General features: G+C 53.7%; 1 protein-coding gene across 1 annotated transcript in view; it reads right to left on the reverse strand.

The window, feature by feature from the left end:
• Nucleotides 1–11,406, reverse strand: part of ESYT3 (extended synaptotagmin 3) — a 59,126-nt gene that overhangs the window by 46,692 nt on the left and 1,028 nt on the right.

Here is an 11,406-nt window from a genome sequence, read left to right on the forward strand (position 1 = left end):
ATCCCACAGCCATAAGAAAGCAGAGTCAGAGTGATGGCCGTAACCCCAGTGCTGAGGCCTCCGTGGGGCCACGCAGACAGGGCCGGGGCTGGAGTGGGAGCCCTGACAGCAGCTCTGGGCACCAGGCCCTCTCAGGAGGCACTGGGTGGGGCCTCACTTAAAGGACCTCTGGGTCACTGGGTGGTTCTGCCCCTGCCTCTCAGGGATGTAGCACCTCCAGGATGGGAGCAGCTGTGTACGGAGACAGAGATGCAGAGGGGCACGTGGACACACACACGGACATGCACGTGCACAGACCTGGACAGGACAGACACATCCACTGGAGCACACCTCCCTTCTTTCCTAAAAAAGCCTCATGGCTCGGGAACCAGCAGTTAGCGTAATGGCTATGTCGCTGGACTCCCACGTAGTCGACTGCGGTTCGTGTCCCGGACCCGGTGGCTTAAAACTCATGCTGGGCGCGTGTGCGTGCATGCCCAAGATCCCGAGAGGAGAATGGAGGAGAAGGGATTGCGGCGTGACCATCCCCCCTGAGGGGTGATTTCTCGCTTTCTGTCTCTATGTCTCTCTCTGTCTGTCTGGCGAGCGCACACGCCCTACAGTGAAAATCTCTCCAAAAAAAAAAAAAAAAAGCCTCATGGCTCTTTCTGCTCCGAAGTGCATTCTCACACACGCACACGCACACGCTGACTCAAACTGATGTCGCTGACACCCCATCATGTCTGATGCTCAGACGAAAGGAGACCCACTCACGCAGGGTGTGCTAGGGATGCCCTGGAGAAGGCCACACTGACTTCAGGCTGGCCTCCATCTTCCTGAGCCAGGCCACAGCTTGGGGTGTCGCCAGCAGTTCCTGCTTTACCAGGAAAGGGGCTCAATTTCACTCACTTTTCCCTGATACAGTCTTCTGTCCTTTTCCATCTCTGTTCTCTGGAGACAAACATTTAGCCTGAAAATCGCTTTTACATCCGCTCTTCTGCTTTAACTCACCCTGGTAAAAGTGCTTTAAAAGAAATAATGGAACTGCCGACTTGGAATTCTGCCCAGCACTGTTCTCTAATCCCCAGGCTCCTTCACTCCACCCCAGGCTTCAAACTGGCCTACATGAGCCGGACCCAGCAGAGGACAGCCTGCACAGGGGAAGCAGAGGCAGCATCAGGGACGAGGACACGAGCACTAAGGAATAAGGGCGCAGGGCTCCAATGCAGGGGATGACGGCCTTGAGCAGTTTTCTGTGTGTTGTTTGTTTTAAGTTTTGGTATAGATTTTTGCTGAATGGATTGAAAAACCGTGGCACATATTCTCTATGGAATACTATTCAGCCATTAAGAACAACAAAACCCTGGCTTTTGACAGAAAGTGGAAGAATATGGAAGATTTACTGCTGAGCGAAGCAAGCCAGGCTATGAAGGAGAGACATGGTATGTCCCCACTTAATATATACCGAGTGTCCGCACTCTATGACTGAAACGGACAGGCTAAAGGATGTACGAACACAAGAGATGGGTGTGAATGCCAGGTGTGGTGTGTGTGGAGGAGCGGGGCCTGGGGAAGGATATCTGGAGGAGGGATACGAAGACAGCATTGTTGAGACAGGGAGGGAGTGTTGTTATATTTTGATCAACTCGACCAGGGAGAAATGTTCATATACTGAAATGATCACCTTGTAAGCTAAATAATGTGATTGAATGTATTTAAAATGTAAATAAAAAAAAAGTTTTGGTATAGAGTGTCTTGGGCAGAAAGCACATGCTGGAGAGAGAGAGAGAAATCCCTCCCCCGCAGGGTACACGCACACATGCACTCAGTGAGCCGCAGTCGCGATGTGGGATTCAACCGCTTTAACCACCACACCGCCAGCTGGTCTTTTATTTTCTTCTTTTAAGTTCACCTATCCGTGTCCTCCATGAGACAGAGAGAAAGAGAGACAGACACCACCAGCAGGGACCCCTGCCATGACCCACCCAAGCCTCAGCTGGCCTGGGTCAGGGGCACATGCACGCACAGGGAGGTCCTGGGACTCTTCTATGTAGGTCCCTTTGTATTATCAAGTGCCATCACCTGTCCCCAAAGGGGGATCTGGGTGATAATGATAAGTTGCAGGAAAGTTCAATGACACAGTTAGGTTTGGTAATGCCCAGAGGTTAAACCTGGTCCTTCTACTTACCAAACTAGGAAAGGTTCAGAAAAAATAATACTCACAGCAAGTGTCTTTAAAACATTTATAAGCCTTGGGGCCAGCAGGTGACATGATGGTTCAGGTGCTGGACTCCCACATGACTGACCACGGTTTGAGTCCCAGACCTGGCAGCTCACTTTCTCCCTTTCCCTGTCTCCCTCTCTGTTTCTCGCTCTGTCTCTCCCTGATCAAATTACAATAATAATGATAATGAATAAAGTTAAATAATTATTTTAAACATTCTTAAGTCTTGATAGCTCTGCTTAACTTCTAGCAATCTGTACTAAAGACACTGAGGAACGTGACTAAGACTCACAGGGAAGATATTTGCGGTGGCATTCACTCCACGTTCTTACTGCGCATGTCCCACATTCCATGCACTGGGCTGAGGAGCTGGGGCTGCGGAGCGTACAGGAAGCACACCTCACTGCAAGGGACACTCAGTCTGGAGGAAGAGTCGAGCAGAAAGACGAGCAGGTGCCACACAGTACGAGAAGCAGAGGCAGAGCGGTGACCAGGTGCTGCGGGAGCCCGAGGAGAGGGTCCGAGAGGGGGCCTGCATGTGGCCTTGAAGTCATGGCGTCCAGCCTGGCAGACCAGAGGGAGAAGTTCCAGACATAGGAAGACACCTCGGCTAGTCACACGAGCAGGGACGACAGAAACCACCGACACAACCCACCTTAGAGAAATGGTTAAGCAACTTGTGACATTTCCGCATGAAGGGTATCACAGTCCTTAAGTGTTTTTGGAGAATGTTTGGAATATGATGTTAAGAACATAAAAAAGGGGACCAGCAGTTAGCGTAATGGCTATGTCACTGGACTCCCATGTCGTCGACTGCGGTTCAAGTCCCGGACCCGGTGGCTTAAACTCACACCGGGCGCGTGTGCATGCGTGCCCAAGATCCCGAGTGGAGAATGGAGGAGAAGGGATTGCGGCGTGGCCATCCCACCAGGGGGTGATTTCTCGCTTTCTGTCTCTGTCTCTCTGTCTTTCTGGCAAGTGCACATGCCCTATAGCAGAAAAAATAAAAAATAAAAAAAAGAACATAAAAAAGGAGGAAGAAAAAAAAAGGAAACCAGGTTGTGTTACTTGTCAGAGGGTACATATGCTCCATTTTTCCAGAGAGGCAGAGAGAGAAGAAAACACCTTGCGTGAAAGGCGGGCACGCCACGATTCCTTCTCCAGTCCTTCTCTGGGGATTTGGGGCGCACACGCACACGCACCTGGCGTGTTTCTCAGGCTGCCAGTTGTGGGACTCAAACGGCAAGTGTGGCCATGTGGGGCCCAGCTGGCCCACGGTTCCCTGAGAACTGTTCTCACACGCTTTCTATTGTAATAAAGTACACTCAACACAGCAGTGGGCCTCTGGGTGGAGAGACTGTAGGTGTTTATTCTAATATTGACTTTTAGGTCATTCCCAAACATTCTACAACGGGTTTATGTTTACCTTTATAACCAGAAAAACTACATTTTTAACCAGTTTAGAATCAGTTACGCTAAAAACAAGTAAATACAACACAGGCAGAGGAATGCTGTGGGTGATTCTCAAGCATTCTGTGGCTTGAAGAAATTCTTGGCCTTTCTCTCTGGGCGCTCTGAGCACTAAGGGCTTGTGGCCCACTGGCCGGGGCTTCCTGGGCAGGAGCACCCCCACACACGGACAGGGCTTCCAGGGCCTGGCCAAGTCCCTGTGTGGCCTGAGGGGTAAGCTCAGTCTTAGCTTAGAAACACAGGGCAAGGAAAAGGGGCAGAGGTGTGTTAAATCCCTCCCAGAATTCGCAGTAGAAGAGGAGGAAAAAGGAAGTGACACCTCAAGCACATTGGAATACTCGGGTCCCCTAAGGTCGAGGTCCCAGAGTTGCAAATCCCTGGGACACTGCCGGAAGGAGGACTTCTGGATGGAAGGTGGGAGGGGGAGGCAAGGAAGGCCAGGTCCCAGGTTGCAGCTCCTGTGCAGCTGGGTGGTGGCCCTCACAGGTGGTCGGAGGCAGCTGGGACCTCTCAGGGCTTCAGCCAAGATCACTAGGGACATTTGCACAGAAGTGTCGTCCTGCCTGCTGCTGAGGATCTGGGTCCGGAGTCAGCGGAGGCCAGTCATCACCTCTCTACCCTTCCTGCCCCCTGGAGAGGGGCTGCACCAGGACGGGAGCACAGGGGTGTCCTCGCCTGGGTTGTCCTTACCCACCACCTGGCCTCCATATTGCTCAGCCCTCAACCAGCGGGCTTGCAGACAAAAGTTGTCCTGGACACTCCTGTGAGAGCGAGGCGGCCCCTTGCGTGGGAAGCCGTGAGAGGCCTGCCTGAGTTCAGCTATCTGAAGTTGCTGTCCCAGAATCCGCTTACCCAAGATGCGACGCAGAGCTCAACTGGCCAAACCTATGGAAAACTCTAGGCCCAGAGGCCCACTCTCGGCCACAGTGCCTCTTCCTCCAAGCAGGGTGCTGAGGCCCAGGCGGGTGGTGCAGGCAGCTGGGGAGCTGGGCCACACGAGACCCAACCTTGCTGAGTGTGCCTGCGTGCCATGACCCCGCTGGCTGGGGCGCGGATGAGCCTCAGGGTCTCCCCCACTGCACCATGAAAGAAATTTGGAGCAGGCAGGCAGCGTGGTGGATAAGGGCACTGGACTTCCACACAGCCGACTGCGGCTCGAGTCCTGGACCTGGCGGCTTGCTTTCTCTCTCTCTCTTTCACTCTATCCCTCTCTGGTCAAATTGAAATAAAGTTAAATAAAACAATCATTCGCAAAAAAGAAAAAAACTTTAAAAATAACTTTTAAAAAAGGCTCTCTGAGCCACGTCCCCTCCCCATGCCTGCTCTGCTGCCCCCTGGGAAGGAACAGCCATATCAGAAAAGCTGCTGCTGCAGGTCTGAATCTCTGCCTAGCTCAGGGCTCCCCTAGGGAGGGGACCGCGTGCCACTGTGTCTGTGGCCCAGCCCACGGCATCCAGTCTGACAGTGTCGCAAGCCCGCGATAAATGTGTGCTGAGTCCCAGCGTGAACACAGATGCCTGAGATCCCTGAGTGGCGTTGGAGGAAAGGAGGCTCACTCTGTCCTTATTGCCCAACCCTGGCCCAGGACATGACACACTCATGAAGCATCATTAAGACACGGGGCAGCACCCCAAGGGACATGACTAAAACCTGTCTGCCCCTTCCTTCAGGACAGGCCTGATTCCAAGCCCACCTGAATAGCCAAGAGCTGCAGAGACCTTGGGGCTAAGGCGTCCCCCAATTCCAAGCAGCCCCCTGCCTGTCCTGATGACTAGAACTCAGTTCCCCAGAGGCTCCAAGGAATAGGCTGTGAGCTCATAAGTGTCCAGGGCAGCTCGAGCTGGCGCTGCATTTACTTCCGCTATCAGTGCAGGGCAGGCCACGCCAGCCTGGGCTCCCGTGTGATGGCTGCTCCCACCTGCAGAAAGAATGCCAAACTCTCAGCACCAGGAGAGCAAAGCACTCAGGCCCCGGCAGGTGCCGGAATGGCTGGCGGGAGGTTTGGACGGAGCAATCCCAGGGGCTTGCTGTGACCCTCAGAATGCCCGTCACGTTGTGTGAATAGATCCGCTATCCCAGCGCTTAGCCTCTGCCAGGTCCTTGGTGCACAGCCAGGTAGACGGGGCATGCAAGAAAGGCTGGGAACGGGCCCTACGGGTGTGTGTGGGGGGGTGGGAGGCGTGCGCCCAAGAAAAGCCAACTCCAGCTGGTTAATGATGGCAGACTACAGCTGAACAGAGGCGACAGAACATCCACTGACGCCTCAGTTCAGAGGACTCAGAGGCCCAGAGAGGGGGACAGATCTTGAGGACTGAATGGGCACCAGACTCCACACCTCCCACAGCAGACACGGGGTTAACTGTCCCTAACAAAGCTGCCAACTGATCGCTATAGGCTGGAGGGAGGGCAAGCTGGCCTGAAATCAGACAAGTGCCAAGTTGTCTGACAGTTCTTGCCTCCCCGCCTGCCTCAGGCTGTTTTCCTACCAACTGGCCCTCACCCCCAAACACACCCTGACCTGGAGCCAGGTGGGGCTTTGGTCAGCCCGGCTCTCCTCCAGCCAGCAGTCGGCAGGGGCCAAATTAACACCTGACAAACCAGCCAACCACGCAGCTGGCGCCCCAATCAACAGCCCAGTGAGTAATCAGAAATGCTCGCATCAGCAAGGCCAACCCTGGGCACAAATGCAGGCGCCTGTGGGAGCTTCCAACAGGGGCCATGGCAGGTGGGTAGGAGGGAGCACTGCCAGGCCGCAACAGGGCCTCGGCCAGGGCACAGTCAGCATCGTACCGAACAGCAGCGTGGAAGCCACACGGCCGACCCCAGGTTCAGACCCCTGGCTCCGGCAGTGCAAAGCATGCCAGGTACACGTGATTATCCAAAATCCTGCGGGCCGGGAGGCTGGAGAAAGGAGGTTGTGAGGTTGTGGCATGACCAGATCCCGGGAAGGTGTGCTTCCTTCTCTCTCTCTCTCTCTCTCTCTCTCTCTCTCTCTCTCTCTTTCTTTTTTTCCCCAAAGAATTATTTTATCCAACGTTATTTATTAATTTGAACAGAAAGGGACACAGAGAGAGAGAGAGAGAGAGAGAAAGTGAGAAAGCAAGCCGCCAGGTCTGGGATTCAAACCACAGTCGGCCATGTGGGAGTCCAGCACCCTTAACCACCTCTCCTCTGTCAGCCCCCATGATGTGTTTTTCTATGTAAAATGAGTCATGACTTTATACATATAGTGTGTGTGTGTGCACGCGTGCGTATACACACAAAAATATATATATAAGTAAAATGACTTGAGCTTTTCAGTTTTGTTTCAAAACAGAAGAGTCTTGTGCCAGCCCCATGGCCTAGTGGTTAGGAGAACCAATCCCACATGGCCGGCCACAGTTCAAGTTCTGGCTCTAGCAGCCCCCAAATCCCGACAGGATGGAGAAATGGAGGTGATGGGACCGCAGCGTGGCCACACCCCACTGAGGGGTGTGTTGTCTTTCTCTCTGGCAAATGCTTATGCCCTCTAGCAAAAAAATAAGAAAAAGGGTCCTGAGGAGCCCAGGTCATGAGGGTAGGCCTGGACTGTGGCAGGAGCACATGGCACCGTTCTGTGACGGAGTGTCTCTGCTGTCCCTGCACACCCCTCCATAGCGCCACCCCTGCAGTCCCCCAGCTCCCAGGACAAGTCCAGTGCTGGGCCACTTGGTCATTAGTTTCGTATTAGGAAAAGGGAGAGGCTAGAGACCCCGGAAATCAGGGAGCATAAGGTGACAGCCCCAACTCACTCCCCTGTGCTTGGCCTGTACAAGGGGCTTTTCAAACACTCAGCTCACCACGGCCACTGTGCAAACCGAGAGCTTTAGTGGGTGCCACACTTGTCACTGTGCTGCACGGTCCCTTCCTCCCCGGACAAGGACAGCTGACTGAGGTGGGTGCTACTCCTTCAAATATACATCTAGGGCCTGCCCTGTGGCCTGGTGGTTAAGGGAGCCAGATCCCATGTGGCCAGCCAACTGCAGTTCAAATCCTGGCCCCAGTAGATAAGAAACACACCAGGCACGTGTGCGTGTGTGCCCAAATCCCAATAGGATAAAGAAGGGACAGGGCAGGATCATGCCCCACTGGGAGGGGTGCTTTCTCCCTTGCCCTCTGTCTCTCTCTGCCTGGTGAGCCCCCGTACCTACCAACAGTTTAAAAGAGAAAAGAACAGGAGCAGAACTGCGTCTAAGTTGTATAAGCTGTGTCGAGGAATCGCCTAGGGGAAGATGCAGCCTCTCCTCTGTTCCGAGGGTGAACAGTAGGGGCCACCCTGCCCTCTCCACCGCCAGGCCCTGCTCACAGACAAAGGGAATCCCCGTGTTCTTTGCTCCTGCCCTGTTTTAAAACAGAACAATTTCTTTCTTTGAGCTCTGTCTTCCATGGAAGGGAACCTAGGTAAGAGGCTAGACTGTCTGAAGTTTGCTTAGAAACCAGACCAGGACTGGAAGGTGCTGGAAGGTGCTGAAAGACCATCCGGGGCAACCAAATTCTACAGGCGTGGAGACAAGTCCCATTTGGAGCAGCGGGTTGAGCAGGTGTCTACGACAGGCAAGAAAGGGTGCAGGACTGAGAACTGACTCTGGGCCACAGCAGGGCAGGGCAGGGCAGAGTGATGGCATCTCCCTCCAGCTCGGCCTGGACTGGGCCTGCGCACCCCCTCAGGGATTGGGGCAGCTGGAAGGTGGCCCTGGAAGCAGCACTGGCCGGCAAGCAGCAGGTGGACTGGCTGTCCACGCCCACACCCCGTGGGTGCTAGCAGTGGCAGCTTGCTGTCTGTGCAAGAGCTCAGCGTGGCAGCCACACAGGAGGCCTCCGGGGCTCAACTCTTTTTTTCCCCCTCAATTCCCCCATTACTGAGCTGCCATCTGGAATTTTGTAAAAATATTTCTTGATAGCAAAGGAGGTCATCGCCATCATCCCCTCTCTTCTGTGCAAGGAATCAGCCCTCAAAAGAAGCCAGGCAGGGACCACCAGGTGGTGTAGCAGTTACGTTGCTGGACTCCCAAACAGCCGACTGTGGTTCAAGTCCTAGATCCGGTGACTTGAAAATCATGCTGTGGGGGCTGGCAGGTGGCATGGTGGTTAAGGGTGCTAGGCTCCCATGTGGCTGACCATGGTTTGAGTCCCAGACCTGGTGGCTTGCTTTCTCACTTGTTCTCTGTCTCTCACTGCCCCTCTTCTGTTCAAATTTAAAATAAACAAAGTTAAATAAAATAATTCTTTAAAAATAATCACACTGGGCACACGTGTGTGTGTGCCCAAGATTCCAGAAGGAGAATGGAAGAGAAGGGATTGTGGCATGGTCATCCTCCTGGAAGAAGGGATGATTTCTCACTTTCCTTCTCTCTCTCTCTCTCTCCCTCCCATGAGCACATGCACACTAAGGTAAAAAACCTCTTTAAAAAAAAAAAGGCAGGCATGCTAGAATGTTGGCGTGTGACAATAAAGATATCCATGCTCCAAAATCTTGGGCAAGGGCCACACTGCCCCCACCCCAGAGTCACTATTTCCATAAAACAGTGTGTGCTTTTTTTGGAGAGGTTTTGCCATAGGGCACATGCACTCGCCAGACAGACAGAGACAAAGAGACAGAAAGTGAGAAATCAAGCCCCCCCAGGGGGGGATGGCCACACCGCAGTCCCTTTTCCTCCATTCTCCTCTTGGGATCTTGGGCATGCACACACATGCGCCCGGCGTGAGTTTAAGCCACCGGGGCCGGGACTCGAACCACGATCGACTACGTGGGAGTGTATCGACATAGCCATTACGCTAACTGCTGGTCCCAAAACAGTATGTGCTCTTAATGAGCCAGAGAGGTGGGGAGAAAATAGCCAGCCAAAGAGGCTCCAGGTGTTCCACATCCTCTGAGCTTGGAAACCTTCATAGGCAGGGTAAAAGCCCACACTTGGGGAACAGCAGTTAGCATAATGGCTATGTCGCTGAACTCCCATATGGTCGACCGTGGTTCGATTCCCGAACCCAGTGGCTTAAACACACGCTGGGCATGTGTGTGCGCGTCCAAAATCCCGAGAGGAGAATGGAGGAGAAGGGACTGCAGCGTGGCCATCCCCCCTGGGGGGTGATTTCTCACTTTCTGCCTCTCACCCCTTCTGCTCATTTTGTTGTGGGGAAAAAAAAAAAAAAAAAAACCCTACACTTGCATCTATTTGCATGCTCCGCACAGGTGTTCCCAGACACCCTCCCAGACCTGCTCCTCATCCTGCAGCTCCACTCACAGAAGGGGGCACACAGCTCCCCAAGCCAGCCAGTGCCCTGGGAGACCCGTGCACCCCCTCGTCCCCCACGCTGATGGTCTCCAAGCTTCTGGAGCCCCACACCTCCTACCTACCCGCCCTGGTCCCGGCTACGTTTCCACACTGACTTGCAGCGTTTCCCCTTCCACCAGGCCTTCCAAAACCTCTGGCAGGCTCCTTGCAGCTGTCAGATCAGGCCCACCCTCTTTCCACGGCACCATGCACTTTAGCTAGGCCGACTGCACAGCGGCCACGCCATGCGCCATGCTGCGCTCACAAGCTCCTTCGGCCGAATGCCCTTTGCTCTGCCCTTGGCACTAAGATGGGCCTTACTCTGGTATGACACACGTGTGCATATAGAGGGAAGTTCGCGTGAAGACACAGAAAAGAGGTCACCTATAAGCCGAGAAGGGAAGCCTCAGAAGAAACCAAACTGGGGGACACCTTGGCCCTGCAGCCACTAGAATTCAGAGAAAACAAATCGCTTAAGCCACCTAGTTGGTGACCTTTGTCATGGCAGCCCTAACCAAAGATAGTAAGGCTTAATTTTTCACACTTCTTTTTCTGGAGAGATTTTTGTTACAGGGCATGTGCGCTCACCAGAGAGATAGAGAGAGAGAAAGCGAGAAATCACCCCCCGGGGGGAATTCCGTACCACAATACCTTCTCCATTCTCCTCTTGCCATTTGGGGCATGTACACACAGGTGCTCAGCATGGATTTCAAGTCACCTGGTCCAAGACTCTAACGGGGGTTGGCCATGTGGGAGTCCAACATCTTAAACACTAAGCCCCCCTCTTGGCCCCAACTTTTTTTTTTTTTTTTTGGAGAGGTTTTTGCTATAAGGTGCGTGCGCTCGCCAGACAGACAGAGAGAGACAGAGACAGAAAGCGAGAAATCCCCTCCCAGGGGGGGATGGCCACGCCACAATCCCTTCTCCTCCATTCTCTTCTCCTCCATTCTCCTCTCGGGATTTTGGGCACGCACGCACACGCGCCCGGCGTGAGTTTATGCCCCCGGGTCCGGGACTCGAACCGCATTAGACTACATGGGAGTCCAGCGACATAGCGATTATGCTAACTGCTGGTCCCAAGCACCAACTTCTAACACTTTTAAGATAAAATATAAATGGGTCTTTCTAATATTTTATCCTCAAAGCCTTCTTGGGAGGCCACTCTCGTGGGCAGGTGCGAGGAACCTGCTGCCCAGCTGGATTTTAAAGTCCAAGCCTGGAAATGAGGGGCGTGGGGAACTCTGGACGTCTCTTCTCGAGGCCCAATGTATCTGAGTAGCTGGAAACCGAACACCAGTAGGGCAGGTTTGTCACAGAGCCATCTTTGGAAAGAAACCGCACCTCGGCCTTGCCAGTGTTTCCCACATTCGCCTGATCATTAAAGAATCGCCCCGCGGGCCACGGTCCACCCTGGGATCGGGGATCGGGGGGGGTGGGGGGTGG

Source organism: Tupaia chinensis, unplaced genomic scaffold (assembly GCF_000334495.1).
Source record: "Tupaia chinensis unplaced genomic scaffold, TupChi_1.0 Scaffold000574_1, whole genome shotgun sequence".
NCBI classification, from domain to species: Eukaryota; Metazoa; Chordata; class Mammalia; order Scandentia; family Tupaiidae; genus Tupaia; species Tupaia belangeri.